General features: G+C 38.5%; 1 protein-coding gene across 2 annotated transcripts in view; it reads left to right on the top strand.

The window, feature by feature from the left end:
• The first annotated feature begins 1,802 nt into the window (after window positions 1-1,802).
• The window catches only part of LOC131240149 (probable cyclic nucleotide-gated ion channel 5), a 96,191-nt gene continuing 77,519 nt past the window's right edge, over window positions 1,803-20,474 (top strand). The window contains exon 1 of one of the 2 annotated variants that reach the window (XM_058238220.1): window positions 1,803-2,026. The gene's annotated coding sequence lies outside the window, so the exon portion shown is untranslated. The remainder of the gene's footprint in view (window positions 2,027-20,474) is intronic. The other variant, XM_058238218.1, reaches the window with a different exon arrangement.

The following is a 20,474-nucleotide window of genomic DNA, read 5'->3' on the forward strand; positions in this document are numbered from 1 at the left end:
CATTTTATGGTATGAGCACAAAAATGAGGGAGATTTAACGCTCAAGTGGACCACACCACATATGGCTCTTACATTTAATGCAACTTGCATTTTAATGCTTTGTGCATTTAATGTACCCAAGCTTATTATTTGGTGTAGTCCACATGAGCGTTGGATCTACCTCATTTTTGTGCACATGAGCGTTTGGGTCATAGTATTAGATGAGATTAGGTAGGATGGAATTGCATTTGGTCCTTTGCAAATTTCATCCCGCGTTTAGGGGGAATGGAAAAGGCTGAGATTAGGTTAAATGAAATTGCATTTGGTTCCTTTGGATCATGAGTATCGTAGCATTGCTTTCCACCGTTTCATTTGGAAAATTTTGAAAATGTCTGTTGATGTCGGCAAGTTTTGTAGGTCCACTCATGATGTCCGGGTAATATCCACACCATCGATCATTTTAGGGCATGGGCCCAAAACTCAGGCAGATCCAAAGGCTCAAGTGGACCCCACCATAGAAAGCAGTAGGGATTAAATGCATACCACTGAAAACTTCTTGGTGGCTATTGAAATTTTGGGTCAAGCTAATATTTGTGTTTTCCCTTCATCTGGGTCTATTTGACCTCATGAACAGTTTGGATGGCAAAATAAACATCACATGGACCCTAGGAAGATTTCAATGGTGGGTGTCATTGTCTCCACTGCTTTTTTATGTTGTGGTCTACGTAAGCTTTGGATCTGCCTCATTTTTGAGCCCATATTATAAAATGAGGTTGCAAAACAGATGGACAATATGGATATAAAACACATGTTATTCTGGGTACTTACTCTTACGCGGGTGGTAGACTCTCAGGAGTTTCAACACCGGGTCAAGGGTTTGAGTACCCACCAGTGGTGAAATCCCACGGCGTGCGTGTGTGGGGTGTGTGTGCGTGCGTGTGTATGAAAAAAAAAAAACAAAAAAAAAACATGTTATTCTCAACTGTTCAAATGTTGGTTGGTCTTTCTATACAACGACTGAAGCAGATTGCGCACTGAGTAACTCAGTACACCAAGCGGACGGAGTAAACTCTGTGAGGTCCACTGTGATTTATGTATTTTTATCCGGTCTGTCCATCTATTTTACAAGATAATTTTAGGGCCTTACCTCAAAAGCTAAGCATATACCAGGCTAAAATGGACCACACCACAGGAAATAGTGTGAATTGAATTTCTACCGTTGAAAAGTTCATAGGGGCTACAAAAGTTTTCAATCAAGATTATATTTGTTTTTTCCCTTCATCCATGTTTGTTTGATATTATGAAAACTTTTAGATGACAAATAAACATCACTGTGGGCCTAGAAAGGTTTCAACTGTGGAAATCATTATTTCCACTGTTTCCCGTGGTATGGTCTACTTGAGATTTTTATAAGCTTCAATTTTGGGCTCAACGCCTTGGAAAAATGGATGGAAGGTGTGGATAAACCACATAAATTTCCAGGGAGCCCAACTGAGTTTACTCAGTACGTTAAGATCGTACTCAGTAACTCAGTACGCAATCCGATCTCTTCGATATGACCAACAAACGAACGAGCGTCCAGCGGTAACAGGGACAATCCTCGTCACAATCAGTAATTGCGTTGTTTTAATCCCGTACCACCTAATGCCATCTAATTCCACGCGCCAATCACCCCAGCATGATCCGAGACAAGGGATGGACGGCGTGGATCAGCAAATACGTCACGGTGGACCCGACCACTTAACTGCCCGTTCGTGGCTAGAATCGGGCGCGGTAGGACGGAATCCGCGTCCGCCCTTTTCTCGTTCTCTCTCCCTCCGCCCCCAATTCCCCTTCCATATCTCTCGCTCTCTCCCCCTCCGCCCCTGATTCCCTTCCGCTCTCTCCGCCCCCTTTCATCTCTCTCAGGCAGCAACGGCGATGGGATTCCAGCTCTCGTTTTCTTAATTTATTGCGGGATGTTGTAGAGAGACGGATCGGTTCGATCATCAGTAGCTGCTGTTGCTGCAGAGGAAGAAGCGATCTTCGAGATCCTATGGTGGAGAAGGTTCGTTCTTCTTCTGATCTTGCTCTCTTCAGGTTTTAGGGTTTTGATGTGGTTTGTTCATTTTGATGCCTTTTGAGTCGGTAAGTACGTGGGATATCAGGGTTATTGATTTTTTTTTTTTTTTTTTTGAATTTCTTCGTGTTTTGATTGTAGATGCTAAAAAAAAAAAATTGGTTTAGGGGTTTGGAATTTGAATTCAACGAGACCGTGGAATTGTGTGATTGTTGGCATGAGGGTGTGTGTAGTGTCTGTATGTGCATTTTGGGCAAGTGGTTTGCTGATTTGGACCATTGATTTGATCGGTCCTGATTTGGATGGTGCATGCCCTAGAAATCAATCTCCCTGATTGAACGATTTTAGACTTTGATTGGTTGTTGGGAGTCGATGGTTACATAAAGATGGAGCAATGGTCCATATTCGATGGATTTGATGAGGCGGAGGAATTATTTGATTGTTGGCATAAATCAACGGTTTGCAGTGGAATGTGGACCACTTGTATGGACTAATGGTCTGTTGTTGATATACATTTCCTCAGGCTAATGATCATATAATTCCTCATCGGGATTTTTTTTGCTGAATTTCATTACAACAGAGTTTTCTCTCAAATCTTGAAGTTCGGGACATGGAGGGTAGTGATTGAACCTGAAAATAGAGTCACTCTCTTCATCCGTCCAGTTAAGATGCGCTACAATGCTTAGATCTTCTAACACAGAAATCACATCATTTCACACCTCAGGTGGGGCACATCAAACAATGAATGACTATAAAAGAATAAACTCCTATTTACTTTGTACCATGTGCCCCACCTGAAGAGCGACATTGTCTGATTTTACAGGCAGAACATCTAAGCATCATTTCCATCATTTTGAACTTAATGGATTGCTCAAATCTCACACACGGGTTTCATTTTTGCACATGCAACTGCTTATTGACCCAATGGCTTTAGAAATGGGCAATCTTAAGAATCTGTACCATGTACAGATGTGGTAATCGTCTAACAGGTTTCATTCTTTCTACTGTTGGAAACTTGACCAAACTTTCAAGTTTGCTGCTCTTTCAAAATCAGATATATGGCTCTATTCCTCCAGGGATGGGAAATCTCAACAACCTAGCTGATCTACAATTGTTCACAAACAACCTTACTGGTCCAATCCCTCCATCTTTAGGAAATTTGAGTAGCCTAACTAGACTCACTCTGTTTGATAATCAGTTGTCTGGTCCAATCCTTCCATCCTTTGGAAATCTGAGAAGCCTAACAACACTCTATCTATCTGAGAATCCCTCCATCCTTGACTTTGTTTAGTTGATGGATCAAGCAGTCCTGATCATAACTGAAGAATGCTTTGTGATAGATCGTAATTGACTCTCTATATTGCAATATTATCACAAATTTGTTAACATTTTTGCTATGTTTACGGTTAATATTGCGATATTATCACAGTAAAAATGCTACATTTAAAATTTGTCAATATTTTGCATATCTCAGGATAATATTGATTAATGCTAGACCTTTGTTGTTTGTCTGTTCTTTTTTCACTTCGTCTTAGTGAGACACTCTTCATAGTTCATACACATAATACAAACATGCATGTGATGGAAACCAATCAGTAGGCCATACCTTGCATATGCATATATAGTACAAACAAATGTATTTACTGGAAGGAAAGGAAACAGAGAGCAGAGGACTTATTTCTGGTTTGATCCAACTAAATACTATGTGTTGATTTGGTCTTGGCTCTCACACCACGGGCTGAAATAGAAGTATGCTCTTGTTGCCTGAAAGTTGGTTTTATGCAATGCTTACCAAGGCTTTGTTGTGCCGAAAAATAATTCAAATAAGTAGATGAAATGTCTTAGTCTTCCTTTTGGTGTCTTCTAAAATTTTCTCAGATAATCGCCATGCTCTATCAGTTCGAGCTTTTAGAGCAAGTGGTTAGTTCTCCTGCATTAGAGCCGCTCTTATTAAGGGGTCATTTAGATGCTTGTAAATGGGCCAAGTTGTAAATGATTTACAGGTAAATCATTTACACCCATTTACACTATGTTTGGATGGCCTTTTTTGCCTGTAAATCATTTACAAACTGTAAGTGATTTACAACATTTAACCCCATCTCATTTATAGGCCAAAAAGTTCGTATTTCATTTACGTGTGCTCTCCATTTACAACCTAACAGCTATAAATGGAAAGATTGGCTCTCCATTTATAGGACTTAAAACAATTTTCAGGCTATCCAAGCACAGATAATCATTTATCTGTAAATAATTTACAATTTAAAGCCAAGCAGGACAGGTTGTAAATGATTCACACATGTAAATCATTTACAGGCATCCAAACAACCCCCGAGGCATTTTGCAAACACCCACCCCAGCTTTATTGGATATTTGCAAAGTATGCGAGTGGAAATAACAAAATTGCTGCACGTACTACTCTTTCCCTTACAATATCTCTCGATCTTGACTCTTGACATGTACTCTCCCTATGCCTATCAGAGATGTACCATTTTTTAAAAGACACTCCCCGGTCAAATCAGGAGCATCCATCCCTATCATAGATGGACTATGTTTTGAAAGTTGCAACTATCGGAAAAAACTACCCACCACTTTCTTCAGTTTCTTACTCTTAATGTCGGCCATTAACCTTTTTTTTCTACTTCCACTTTGAAGGGCACTGAACAGTGGCTAGTGGCTAGGATCATCAGATCTATGTGGATCTCAAAACACTTGCCATCCATATTAGGTCTCATTGGTTGAACCATCTCTACTGACACATCACCTTGCTGCATGTGCCTTGGAAAGATGGGTCTATCTTATTCCCGCTCATCCAGATCAACTTCCACAGTCTCTCTTTTAACAAAGTGGAATTAACAATCCACAATCGATTCGAGACTTTAGTGCATTCGAGCATCTAGTTTGTACAAGTGGGCTTGTGGCTCCATGATCCAGATCATTGGTATGTTGGGCCTCATGCTTGATGACGCATGCACCAAAAATGCTGAAGATTGGAAGAGTGATAGCGAATGGGCAACCAGAATAACAATGTTGACGTAGAGTGGTGCCAAAAGATAATTAGAAACCTAATAATTAAGGATGGAAGAATACATGACTGAATAATAGGGATAAAAATTTGAAAGTTCGGATGCAACAGATCCATGGTTTGAGGGAAAGAAAAAATAGAGACATGGGTGTTTAGGTTTTTATATATAGATAAGAGAAAAGAACTAGGAAAACCAATAGAGAGCTTGGTCCAACCCTGTAGAATAGGGATAACCCACCCTACAGATTAAGGATGGGGATGGAATTTGAAAGTTCACAACCTGAAAAATCTTGAATGTGACATTTAAATGATATTTTAAGGGTTGATGAATTTGTGTCAATTCAAAATTAAAGAGAAACAAATGAGATTCCGAATACATTAAAAAAAAAATCCCTCCATCCAGCCCTTATTTGTCTCTGCCTACAACCTACAAAACAAAATGGCAAAAAGAAATTAATTACATCCCAAATAACAAAAAAGCGTATAGATATCAAAATTGACTAATGAAGATAATCAATCATTTTTCAAAGGTGAGATCTAAGTGCTCTTACCTTTGAGATCCCAAATCCAAAACCTCCAACTTGCTCAGATTTGCCAATTCTGCCAAAATTTAATAAATAATAAAATAATAAAAGCATTAAAGCCAATTATTGACAGAAACCATATTGACAAGTTCCTGAATCCTGATTGATGGGAATTCACCACTCACCACTCATCCCAAATGCAAAGTAGATGGGTTCTACTCTATATATGGAACCAAACTGGAATCCACACTGCTACCGGATGGATCCTAAATTAGCCAAGCAACATTTTGGATGGTCACGACTCACATTCCATAGGGACTGATTGTGGTGTCTAGTTAAATGGTTAGGATTTTTGCAATTTGGTTCAACTGAGCATTTAAGCCCATCCTCAATTACTCGATTTGATATATCTGGATAATCCATATCGCTTAAATTCATCTCTGTAGATAAATCTTCAACATGGTATTTGACATTTAAAAGGATATAGTGATAGATGATCAGTACATGGGTCAAAGGAGAACTTTGAAATGCTTTCTGGTGTCACATCAAGGACTAATCCAGACCCTACAAATATCAAGACATGCCACCAATCAATGAGTAAAGATGAAAGCAAATGCATGCATGACAAATACGAAGCAAAAGGGGAATGGAATGGAATTGATTTCCATGTACACCCTCAGGAACCTTAAAATGGAAATGGAACTTACCAAGTGGACTCATTTCATCCAAACTCTCTAAGTGAACTACCAATGCTCTTTTCATGCAAAACCTTTGTAGTGCTTTAGCCATCTTGCTGACCTACCCAAGCAAACATTTTCGAACCATCCCTGAGTTAGACTAGTAGACAGTAGTGCAACATAACAAATAAATGGACAAAGATGCAGAAGAGAAGAAACCCACCAAATACGATCACTCCAAACTAATCCAATCCTCCCTTTTATTTTAATTTTTCATTTACAGAAAGAAAATGAAATGGACAAGTGAGTTACTTCTTTTTCTCAAAATGAATTGCTTAATTCAACTCATTTTTGTGATGGGAAAAAAAATTAAATGAAATGCGTAGAGAGAAAACGAAATATCTGTTGTTGGAGTATTCGTCGAGGCGGCTACGGCTTGAGAAACAATGAGGGCTACTTCAGCACCCTAGAGAACAAATAACTCCTAGGCTTTCTTGAGAAGGCCATTCCTTTGGCATCATAATGTTTGTTCATGTGACAAACAAGATGAGATTAGTATTCCATAAATAGAATGACCAAGAAATATTCAGTATCAGAATCCCCAACAGAACTGTGTTCTGGGAAACCTACCTGCCTACAATCTGCCTAAGAAACCTAATAGTTTCGAACAATTAACATACATATGTCGGCGTCCATGGACAACGGCGGATATGGTTGCCGCCGCCATGGTTGCTGCCCAAATTCTGGCATCGAAAGGGGAAGCGAGAGAGAGAGAGAGGGACAAATGAAGGGAGAGAGTACCTTCGATTTTCTCTTCTTTCTTATACTCTCTTCGACTATTGGAGAGAGATGGACGAAGGGACAGCGTGTCAGAGAGAGAGAGAGAGAGAGAGAGAGAGAGAGAGAGAGAGAGAGCAGGTGATCACTAGATATGATATTAGGGGCTTTTTTATGGCCACTGGCAATTCCCATTTTTACCTGTAGTTAGTGATGGTCGCCAGTAAAAATGCTTCAGTAATTCTCCACCTTCTTGTACAATGTCATGGCCTGGGCTACATACCAGTTGATGCATTGATGGGCCATATGCGTATGAAAACCGTTGTTAACATTCCACAACATGGACATGTTATATCGTCATTTTTTCAGAAAGGTGGGAGCACACCGCCTGTAACTTCGTTAATGTAAGGAAAAGAATTGTACAGACTTCATAAACCTAGGTTCAAAGAATGATCCCGAAACCCTACAATACATCGTATGTTTTTCTCCAAATAGAATCCACTGCAAACAATAATCAATAGATATGTTCATATGGTTGATAAAACAACCTTTTATCTCTATTAACAAGACTAAACTACTATAACTCTCAGAAGTAGGTTGATCAAAACCTTAATATTATGATGCCTTCAGTAAATTGACTCCAATAAATTAAGGAACTAAACCTATCACAGCTATCCCAAGCTCTATGTGGACTAGCAAAATTTTTATCTTCATAGTCAACCATGCACAATGGCCTGATGTCAGCGTGACGTCAAGCCTTCTTTTGGCTTCCAAATCAATCGCATAGTCTATTCTTGCTGCCTGTTTGAACCTCTTCTTTGCTGCTTTTCCTGGATTGACAGCCAAGACAACATCTCTTCTTCCTCTTCACATTTATCTTCCTCTTCAATGAAAGTCCCTAGAAATCTTTGTTTGGGTTTGAAAATTCGCTACCAAGAAAGGCGTGATGCACTTTTCTCTTTTATTCAACAGCACACATTTTGATTTTATTAATGCTAGCTTGCTTTTGTTTCTCTATTCATGAAAAGAATAAGGTAAAAAGCACATTTCTTTGCTGAAAATGAGATATCCAAGAGATCCATATGAAGAGCTTTGATTTTAAATAATAATAATAATAATTAAAAAGTTCTTATAATATAAGAATTAGATTCTACGATCTGAATTCCAGTCTCTTCCCCCACCAAAAGAGCAGAAAATCACCTTTCTCATCTTTAAATTGAGATTTCCTAGAAATGTGTCTGACAGGTCCTAAAATTCACTGAGTCACTGATATGTTGTTTATCATTTTAAATCTTATCTATTACTCGCATCTCTCCATGTGTCACACCATGCGTAGTCATCTAGACTAAATTTTTTTTTTAAATAGGAATTTTCATCTAGTAAATAAAAGGCCATCTGACCCGCATTTCCCATGAATATAGAAGATATTAAGAAAATTAAGCTTCCTTGGCTTAAAAACCATGTTCTCTAGGACTAATTTCATTTGGGACATGAAATTTCTCACAAAGATGGGTTATGCTCTGAATTTGACCGCACCCACATCATGCAACTAGCCAAAAGTACCTTCCTTTATCCAACAACTGGGCCCTACACTACCTTTTATGCCTCTCTCTCTCTCTCTCTATATATATCTATATATATATATATATATATATATCATTCTCTGTTCTTCTCCATCAACTTGCACATGTCCTCTCCATTTCTTCTCCATCTTGGTTTCCTATTTTCTTCTATACTTCATTTTCAGCTCCAAAAAATGCAAGGTTTCTTTTCTGGACATTTGTTCATCCTACTGTAAGAGTTATGGGCCATTACAGACTGATGTCCACTTAAAGATAAGGTGCAGATGAGGGTCTTTACTTACAATGGTATAGAAGGATTGCACCAAGGAAAGGCTCTAGAAGGGACTGTAAATTTTCAGTCCATGTTAGCAAAAATGTGATTTTGATAAAGAAAGGGGCATTGTTTTCTTCTCTTTTTTGCAAAACAAGGCAAAACAAGGAACCTGGGCTGATGGGCATTTCTAGCATGAAAGAAAGAAAAAGGAATGAAATGATTTTTTTAGGGTATTAAAGCAAGAGCCAATCCTACTACAAACAGTCCTTGATTCAAGAGTCCCCTCTTTTCCCCAGCTTAAACATATCCCTGCAGCTTACAGTACCCTTTGTAGAAAAAATGAATGTGTTTGGGCGAACCCAAGAGTGGCCCTGATGGGTAATAAGATGAGGAAAGTAGACTTAGATGTGCATCAGAGACCAAGAACTGCATCGGTTAGGAGTGAGTTGGTTCAAGTTGAAGGCTATAAAAGGGCAAGGGGAAGGCCTAAAGGGATGTGGGTGGAGGTAGTAATAAAAGATTTGTTGACCTATGGTTTACCTGAGGATATGGTCTTTGATAGAGTGGGAAGAGCCTAATTTGATTTCTTTTCAATTGTCGCCTCCAAACTTCTGTAGAGCTTCTCTTGTAATGTCCTTGTATTGCTTTTGTCTTCTTGCCCTTGATATAACAAAATTCCTTATTGCTGATCGAAGGGAAAATAAAAAATATTCCTCGCCTTCCACTTAGAGCCTTAAATCCTATCCTCTGTGTATATGTAACTTGGAAAAAAGAAACAAAATGCACTTGGGAGTTCCAGTCATATGCCTCGCACCTAAGAAAACTGGGGCTGATTTTGCTTTTAGTAATAGTCACTCGTAATAATTTCAATTTATGAATATTTTATCAGATACTTTAGATCTCAATGTTATCATTTACTTTGTTACAACAACAACGACAACAACAAAATCACGATAAGTTATCTGTTCTTGATAATATTGCAATTAATTAGTCATTACTGATATTATTTCCAATAAAGAGTTGCATAAAAATATGAATACCAATAGAAAATATGCCAAAGATGGACAAGTCAAGAGTCATCCATCAAAATGTATCAAGTTGGGAAGGATTTGAGATGATATTTGAGCGAAGACTGTAAATACAATCTCTCTCTCAAAAAAATGGTGCGGGGGGTTGTAAGTCACCCTTAACTATGACAGAACTACATTGAAGAGGTACTTGTCCTATGGATAACTTCAACATGGTAAATCCTAAACAAGTAAATTTGTCATCAGCTAGAAGTCTTGGGCATGATGGTTTTGTCTTCTGTTTTCTAAACACATTTAAGTTTCTGTTTCTCCCATTGTTGTTCAGTTATTTGAGGTGGTTTGGTTGGTATTTCTTTCGGTCTATAGATATGCATGCAATTTGTATACAACATGAGTTTCTCATCAAGTACTTGTTGAACTGGCTCACCAAAGAAGGGTTCCCCTGTTCATGTTTATGTATGGGTTCTTCTTATCGATTCTCTTGATGGATCCTATGTAATGTTGTGGCTGTTATCAATAAAATTTATTGTTATAATAAGAAAGGCTTTGTACAGTTGGATGTTTGCTTGTGTTTGGCATTTAGCTTATCTAAATGCAGGAATCAAAGACCATATATATTAGTGATAGCTTTTGGCTCCAGATCATTTGTTAACATCTTGCATTATCTACAGTGGCCTCTTGCACATACATATAGAACAAATCATAGCTTTTGGCTAATTTTCTGTTGCATCAGTAATCTCAATTGAACCCTCATGATTACATTTGAATCCTCTCAGTCACATAGGATGTTTCCCTGGCTTGTGCAACTAATTTGCTATTGAGGACTATTACATGATCTTACACTGGTCTTTTCTAGGTTTAAATGATTTTTAGGTGGAGGAATATAAGTGAATTAATCACTATAAAAATATATGCAATTTTCAGGTTTTACAAATTTCAAGAAACAATTTAAGAGAGAGGGAAAGACAGAGAGTACAAAGATATGATATCACTGCTAGATAAGATTCACAACATTTCAAGCTTCAAGATCGATTTCCTGCACTCCTTGCCTAACCATCTCCACAATGGCAAATAACCTCTCAACTATTCCTTCACAAAGAAAACAGTTGGTAAAACTCAAAATGAAGCTACTGAAAGGAAAGGCTGAAACAAGGATTTAAACATCTATAGCTTTGGTTGTGAAACATTGGGCACTACAGATGGAAGTGAAAATGCTCATCTTGATTCTTGAGCTTTGATGAATAGCCCAGGCCCCGCATCCCATGGGTTTGGTCCTCGGCCGAACCCCCCTCATGGGCCCCACATCACATGGGTTCTACCTCACATGGGTGGGGCCCGCCTCACATGGGCCGCCCACCCCGAGTGTGCCCCTGCATCCCACAGGCCACCCCACTTGAGTGCAATGCCAAAATGCCGTTGCATTAATCACCCCTGCTGAGGAGTCTCGAACATGAGACCTCCCTCTTTGATACCACTTTGATGCAGGACAACTAACTACTTGCTCCAAAAGCTCGAACTGATAGATCATGGCGAATCAATTCCTTTATCTCAAAGCCTAGGCCCCATATCCCATGGGTTAGGTCCTCGGCCAAACCTCCCCCTTGGGCCTCACATTACATGAGTTCTGCCTCATACAAGCTACCTGCCTCACATAGGTGGGGCCCGTCTCACATGGGCCGCCTACCCCGAGTGTGCCCCTATATCCCATAGGCCACCCTACTTGAGCCCGGTGTGAAAATGCCCTTACATTAGGCTCGGTGCAAAATCCTCGGGCTAAGGGTGGCAAAATACAGTTTTTTAAATGCCACAATCGCCACAGGTCAGGATTGAGTTAAGATACTATAAAATATAAATTCCCGTGGAAAACATCATTGTTGGTCATAAAAGTCAAGTAGTATAATTATCAGGAGATTCCTTTGATTGCCAGATATATACGGTGAAGAAATAACTAAAACCAAAAGATAGAGAAAGAGAGGGACATAGATCGAGTGAGTATATAAATTCCTATATGGTAGGTCCGACAACCATGAAACATAATACGAATAGCCATAAATAATCTTAATGAAAAGGCTAAATTTTCATAGAAGAAATTTATAAATGTTTAGTGATTGCCTTTCCTTTCATTTGAGAAATTAAGGGGTCATTGAGATGCCTGTAGTTGAGGCAAGTTGTAAATGATTTATAGGGAAATCATTTATACTTCGCGTTTGGATGACCTTATTTATCGATAAGTGATCTACAACATTTACCCCTATCTCATTTATAGGCAAAATGTGGGATTTCATTTACAGCCTAACGTCTATATTTTCAATGGAAATCATTTACAACTTGCGTTTGGATGACCGTATTTGTCGGTAAGTGATTTACAACATTTACCCCCATTCATTTATAGGCAAAAGGTTGGATTTCATTTACAGCCTAACGTCTATATTTTCAAAGATTAGCTTTCAATTTATAGGCTTTCTCCAAACATAGACATTAATTTACATGTAAATCATTTACAGCTTACAGCCAAACAGGACAGGCTGTAAATGGTTTACATTTGTAAATCATTTACAATTTAAAGTAAGCCATTTACATGCATCCAAACGACCCCTAATATAAATTAAGACCATATCGTAAAGTTTGTGAATTTTGAAATATATTAGCACAAATGAAATGAGTTTGACACTGGAAATATATAAAAGTAAGAATCCAAAAAAGAAATTATGAAAGACGAGAGCTTTCTCAGGTTAATCGTTTGTTTTAAAAACCGAACCATCCCCCGAATGCCTGTTGATCCGACGGGCATCATCATTATGCAGCAATGTTTTAAAAATCCTCATGATTGGAAGTTCATAACCCTTTGGTTAATGGATTCGAAGATTGGATGTCAACGATAATCTAGAAGATTTTGGGTTGTCACCCATCAATGTGGGTCCATAAGATCAATGGTATTGATTAATAACTACGTCACTAATTGCTATATGGACCCAGATGGTTGATTTAATTATTCCCGCCATGATCATGATACCCAAAAAATTCAACGGATGGGAATATCGTAACCGTTTAATCACTGTCCTAAAAATAAGTAGGACCGGATTGAATGGTTATGATATTTCAAATGTCTACAAAAAGAAGGGTTTCCGTCGTCGCTCATTAATTGTGAGTCCATATGATTGATGGTTTATATCTACAACCATTGTCGCTGGCTGCACCAAAGAGAGAGCGAGAGAGAGATACGTACCTTTGTCGGTGGCGAAGCTTCGTCGACGGCGAAGGTGGTTGAAATGTGTGGAGAGAGAGAGAGAGAGAGAGAGAGAGAGAGAGAGAGAGAGAGAGAGAGATGACAATTTGGGAGTTGGGTTAAAAAGGAGGAATTATGTGATGGGCACATACACCAATTGTGACTTCGGTTTTCATTTCTGATAAGTGGGGGCTAGATCGGGTGATCCAAGCCGTTGTTTTATTTCTTCTCAACGTTGAAGGATGACCGAAAAATTTCCTCCATATTGTAATTTTAAGATTTAGATTTGTGGTGTCTAGATGGATGGTCGAAAAGAGTAATATAACAACATGCCAGTTCAATTGAAGCAAATTTTGTCAAGATGGGTCCTTAGGTTCTTCCCTGTCATGGAGATTTCCGTCAGATACTCTATCCAAGGTGGGACACGAGACATTATCGGAAAGTTCGTTTTATTGTTAGAACTGAAAACCATTGCTAGTGTTAGCAATTTGCATACATGATATAATTCTCACGTAAGAAAACTATTTTTCTCCTTCTTTCTTGGCTGTTTTTTTTTCTTCCCTTTCTTTCTTCTTTTTTCCCCCCCTTCTTTCTAATAGCCACTTTTTTGTATTTTTTCTTTTTTAATGCAGAAATGGAACAAGAAGTCTTTGTTTGTTGAAAATAGAAGATCCACACTCTCTTTAAATAGTTTTCTTAAATGAGAATTATATCATGTATACAAATTGCTAGCAGTAGTAGTTCTGACAATCGAATGAACTTTCCGGTAATCCAGACCATTGGCCTCTTGTGTCCCACCGTGGATGTGCGATTTGACGGAAATCTCCATGACATGTAAGAACCTAGGGACCCATCTTGACAAAATCTGCTTCAGTTGAATTAGCCCCTTGTTATATTGCTCTTTTCAACCACTCATCTGTATACCACAAATCTAAATCTTAAAATTACCGTATGGAGGAAATTTTTTGGTCACCGTTTATTAATGTTGAGAAGAAACAAAACAATGGCCTGTATCATTACATATGGGCCCCACTTATCAGAACTAAAAACCAAAGTCGTAGTTGGTATATGTACCCATCACATAATTCCTCTTTTTTAACCTAATGCCCAAACTACCATTTCTCACTCTCTCTCTAACCTCCCTTCTTTGTGCGTTTCAACAACCTTCGCCGTCAACGAAGCTTCACTGCCGGCAAAGGTACGTTTCTCTCTCTCTCTCTCTCTCTCTCTCTCTCTGGCGTGGATAACGACAATGGCTGTAGGTCTAAATCGTTGATTATATGGACTCATCGTTGATGGGCAATGATGGAAACCCTTCTTTTTGTGGACATTTGGAAGGTCTTTGTGCTTATTTGTAGGATATTGATCAAACGGTTACGATCTTCCCATTTGTTGAATTTTTTGGGTATCATGATCATGATGGGAATAAATAGATCAATCGTTTAGGTTCACATGGGAATTGGTTTGTGTTCATTAATCAATATCGTTGATCTTGTAGACCCACCTTGATGGACGACAACCCAAAATCTTCTAGATTATCATTGACATCTAGCTTCGGGTCCATTGACCAATGGGTTATGAACTAATAATCAGGAGGATTTTGGAAGCATTGCTGCACCATGATGACGATGCCCATCGGATCAACAAGCATTCGATGGATGGTTCGGTTTTTAAAACAAACAATAACCCGAGAAATCTCTCATCTTCCATGATTTCTTTTCTGGATGTCTGTTTCTATTTCTTTCCATTGTCGGCCTCATTTGGTTTGTGCCGATATATTTGAAAATTCACAAGCTTTATGTGGTCTTAATTTATATTAGGGGTCGTTTGGATGCCTATAAATGGTTTAGATGGTAAATGATTTACATGTGTAAACCATTTATAGCCTGACCTTTTTGGCTGTATGCTGGAAATGATTTATATTTAAATTATTGTTTGTGTTTGGAAAGCCTCTAAAATTTTCAAGTCCTACAAATGGAGAGCCAATCTTTGAAAATATTGTGTTTGGCTGTAAATGAAATTCCAGCTTTTGCTTGTAAATGAGATATGGGTAAATGCTGTAAATCATTTGTAGGCAAATAAGGTCATCTAAGCACAAAGTGTAAATGATTTCCTTGTAAATCATTTACAACTTGCCCCCTTTATTGACATCCAAACGTCCCCTTAATTTCTCAAATGAAGGGAAAAGCAATCACCAAACATTTATAAATTTTATTCCCTTAAAATTTAGGCTTTTCATTAGAGATTTAGATGGTATTTGTATTATGTTTAATGATTGTCGGACCCACCATATGTGGATTTCTAGACTTTCTCTATCTTTGTCCCTCTCTTTATCTTTCAGTTTTAGCTGTTTCTTTACCGTGTAGATATGACAATCCAAGGAATCTCTAATAATGTTTCACGGTTGTCGGACCCACCATATGTGGATTTCTAGACTCTCTATCTTTGTCCTTCTCTTTCTCGATTCTTCAGTTTTAGTTGTTTCTCACCGCGTAGATTTGGCAATCCAAGGAATCTCTAATAATGTTTTATCACTTAACTTTTATGGCCAACAATGATGTTTTACATGTGAATTTATATTTTAGAATATATGAACTCAATCCTAACCTTTGGTGGTTGTGGCGTTTAGAAAAATGTTTTTTGCCACCCTTGGCCTGAGGATTTTGCATGGAGACGCTCTTATTAAGGGGTCGTTTGGATGCCGCCAAGTTGTAAATGCTTTAGAGATAACTCATTTATTCTCTGTGTTTGGATGGCCTTTTTTTCCTGCAAATCATTTACAGGTTGTAAGTGATTTACAACATTTACCCCCATCTCATTTACAGGCAAAAAGTTCGGAATTCAATTATAGGCTCAAAGTTCGGATTTCATTTACAGCCTCTCCATTTATAGCCTAGCAGTTATAAATGGAAAGATTTTTTTTTTTTTGAAGAACTGACGCAGGGATGAACGTGATGAGGATAACTACTCCGAATCCACGGAGCTTCTCTGGACTCCTCACAGAGACTTCTCGAATCCACGAGGAAAGAAAGCAGAAAATAGAAATAAATTCTAATAAATTCGAAATTGATTAATTGATGAATAAAAACGAGTTCACAACCCTTTAAATAGGGGTACCAAGCAATGGGAAAGAAATCAGAATCAAACTACAACTCAAACTCCTAGAATCCGCGACTTACTATAAATAGTAAACTTACTATTTATAGACGGTCGTGATGTCTACTAGTGCGCAAGGTTTTCGGCCAAAAATAGTAAGTGTCCTATTTGGCTTCACCAAACGATTCTCCTAATTATTCTAAGCTCTTTTCACGTTGGGCGCAACTCCTAAAGCCCGACGGATGAAGAGTTATAATCAAACTAAAACTTACTATTTATAGTAAAAATGAAATTAAAACAGGGAAACGACCATCAATCCAGGGGTTTTTCGCAATTCCGGGCTGCGCAACCCGGCGTAGCGGGGTTGGTTGGCTTCAGTAGCTCGTTCTACCCCAAAATCATATATTTTACGTCAGATAACTCATTCCGGATTGCAAGATACACCCGATTTAAGGTTCGATGGTCTGGATCACTTCTGTCGTCGACCGGGCCTTTTCTGATCCATCTTGGCCATGTAACTGTCCGCGACCTGCTCTACATCAAGAACCTATCAAAAAGCAGGAAAAGAATGCAAAACAAAACTATAACCCCAAAAAAGCAAAAAGAGGTGTATTCACAACTCCCTTGGTGTAAGGAAGCTTGGCTCTTCATTTACAGGACTTAACAATTTACAGGCTATCCAAACATAGACAATCATTTACCTATAAATCATTTACAACTTTAAGCCAAACTGGACAGGCTGTACATGATTCTCACTTGTAAATCATTTACCTGTAAATCATTTACAGGCTTCCAAAGGACTCCCAAGCCATTTTGTCAACTTTACTGGGTATTTGCAAAGACCTACCTGCTGGAACTGTTAACTATGTGATGGAGAATGACAAAATTGCCACAAGTACTACTCTTTACCTTGTAATATCTCTCGATCTTGACTCTTGACATGTGCTCTCCCCATGCCTATTAGAGATGTACCATTTTTGAAAACACATTCCCTGATCAAATCGGGGGTATCCAGCTCTACCCACCACTTTCTTTAGTTTCCTGCTCTTAATGTCAACCATTAACTATATATATATATATATATATATTCCTACTTCTACTTTGAAGGGAACTGAACAGTGGCTAGGATCATCAGATCTATGTGGTTCTCAAAACACTTGCCATCTATAGTATGTCCCATTAGTTGAACCTTCTCTATTGATACATCACCTTGCTGCGTGTTCCTTGGAAAGATGGGTCTATCTTATTCTGGCTCTTCCAGATCAACTTCCATAGTCTCTCTTTTAACAAAGTGGGATTAACAATATACAATCGATTCAAGACTTTAGTGCATTCGAGCATCTAGTTTGTACAAATGGGCCTGTGGCTCCATGGTCAAGATCATTGGTATGTTAGGCCTCATGCTTGATGACCCATTCACTAAAAATGCTAAAGATTGGAAGAGTGATAGCGAATGGGAATTAGAATAACAACGTTGGTGTAGACTGGTGCCAATAGATAATTATAAACCTAATAATGAAGGATGGAAGAATTCGGGACTGAATAATAGGGATACAAATTTGGAAATTCAGGATGCAACAGATCCTAGTTTTAAGGGAAAGAAGAAATAGAGAGAGGGGTGTTTAGGTTTTAATATATAGAGAAGAGAAAAGGACTAGGAAAACCAATAAAGAGCTTGGTCCAATCCTGTAGAGTAGGGAAAACCCACCTTACAGATTAGGGTAAGGATGGGGATGAGATTTGAATGGCCTAGGGATTTGAAAGTTCACAACTTGAAAAATACCGGATGTGACATTTAAATGATATTTAAGGGTTGATGAGTTAGTGTCAACTTTGTAATAAAGAGAAACAAATGAGATTCAAAGGTTTGAAATAGAAGATGAGAAACTAAGAAGAGAAGAAGATTACAAAAGACTAGAGGAGGTAAAGAGATAAGTTTCACAACGGAATCGACACCAATGATGATCTTGGAATCAACACCAAGACAGGAGAGGAATCAACACCAAGACGGAAGAGATGAGTCAACACCTATAACCGCCACACGTCTAACGAAAGCCCTTTGCGTTTTCTTCAAAGACCAAATTATAATCAGTCTTTTCCCCAAAAGAAACCTCCCCTTTTAAAACATTAAAAAAGCCCTAAATAAAGACTACTAGGTTGACTTACAGAAAAATGCTTATTACTAAAATATCCATGGAGTTAACTTTTCTTAATTAAAACAAATATGCACTACTGGACTCAAGGGGGCGTAGCTGCACCATTTATAATGTGGTCAGCTGACTTGTGGGTCCTAGAGGAAACTTGTGGGCTCCATCCTAGCCTTATTTATTATTTTATGGACTTTAAGGCCCCCATTAAAGAGCCTAAATATAAAATATTTGGCCACCCTTTGGTTGAATACTAACATTTTTTTAGTATTAAGCATTAAGATGTTTTCTTTCTTAATTGTCTATTTGTTGACATGCCACCAATTGATTGGTTAGGATTTTTCCATTTAGAAGATTTATATTGCATCTTCTAGTCAAAGTAGGGCTTACAATATCGAAGCTTGGATCACTGAACCATGGGCCATACCTGTACAGATTGAAAGGCCAAAAGTACTATAAACATTTTTTGAGATTCTAATGGTTCATTAGATAGATCTCAAGTATGGAAGATGATTAGCATGGGCTGTCCCATAGGTGATGGGGACATCTCGTGCACGCCGTCCACACGTGCACGCACACCCCCCCTACGCTCGTATGCCAGAAGGAGGGCCCCACCGTCGATCTGGATCGATGACGACGTCCAGGGAGGGCCTCCTAGCTAGAAGACGAAGTTTTGATTTAAAAGAGTGGGCCCGTTAGTCAAGAAAAGCCCATCATGGGATCTCATGATCGTGGCCCACTAGTCAGATTGATTTCATATTTTAGGTTTTGCTTATTGTTATTATTTAGAACATCATGAACGCTTTAGATTTCTTTGTTTGGTTTTTATTTTAGTTTACTTCATCGCCAAGTAATAGGTTGCGCACATGGCGCGAGTTTTGGGGTATAGGGTTTTCCTATAAATAGGCACCCCTTGTAGTTCTTTTGATGCATTGAAGATTAATAAAAATTCTGCGTTTTCTTACTCTCTGAGTTGTGAAGCTAATTGGGTGCGAAGCCCTCCCTTCTTCGAAGGGCTAACTACCGTGGTGCGAAGCTATATCTATCCCGATCCGCCCCTATCTTCTATCATCCATACTTCCCACCTTTTTCCATCCATATTTTTATTCTCCTACAATCATCTACGCTTCAAATCCATCTTCTATTGCAGCCATTTTTCTCTCTACAACAGATTTCCAGAATCTGGCCCTACAGGAGGGCTGAAACTTCGGCGGATCATCACGCACAAACCGTACATCGGATCGAGCTGAGATTTGGGAGTTTTGGAGTCCATCCCTGGCCGACCAGGGCCAAGGTGGCCTTTTTCTGAATAGTGGGTCCTACACACGTGCGACCGGGATCACACACGTGCATTTGGGCCATTGTTGTTGTCCACGCGTGCGGTACTTCTCTGGTTCGTCTCTCTCCTCTCTTTCACTCTGCTTTCACCCAAAATCCCTAAACCTAACCCTAAATTACTCAAATCTCCAATTTTATGCCCCTTTTCTTACCTCGAATTGGAATTTTTGAATCCCTTGGATTAGGAACTGATTACTATACATGTGTGGATGATTATTTCTTATCTTTGAGTATCGTTTAGTTCATAATTTTTATTGATCCAGCCCTATCATGTGTAGGCTGGGACCCGCATAGATTCCCCTTAATTGAATGTTTGGACTTTCATGTGGGATATGGAATTTGTGTAATTGTTTTTGAACTAACGTAATCTTAAGCCTGAAATCTCGCATATCATATTTAATTTTCATGTCCTGCGTCAAAATTGGTATCAGAGCCTAGGGTTCTTGTAGGAGAATTCCTTACATGTTTAGGGTTTGGTTGTTTATGTCCATTACGCATCAATTCTCATCATATATGGCTGTTTAGAGGTCCATAAACCCTGACATATGCTGCTGAAATTTTCTGTTATCCCCTTATTTGAATTATGTTAGAACTTAGTTTTCTATTTCTAGGTTTAGAAACTTTCCTTCTATGTTTTTTTTTTAGAAACTAATTTTTTAGAAACTTTCTTAATATGTTTTTAGAAACTAATTTCCTTTCCTTTTTCTTTTTTAGAAACTAGTTTACTTTCCTTTTTCTTTTTTAGAAACTAACTTTCTATTTTTA

This window comes from Magnolia sinica, chromosome 3, assembly GCF_029962835.1.
Source record: "Magnolia sinica isolate HGM2019 chromosome 3, MsV1, whole genome shotgun sequence".
In the NCBI taxonomy this organism is placed as follows: Eukaryota; Viridiplantae; Streptophyta; class Magnoliopsida; order Magnoliales; family Magnoliaceae; genus Magnolia; species Magnolia sinica.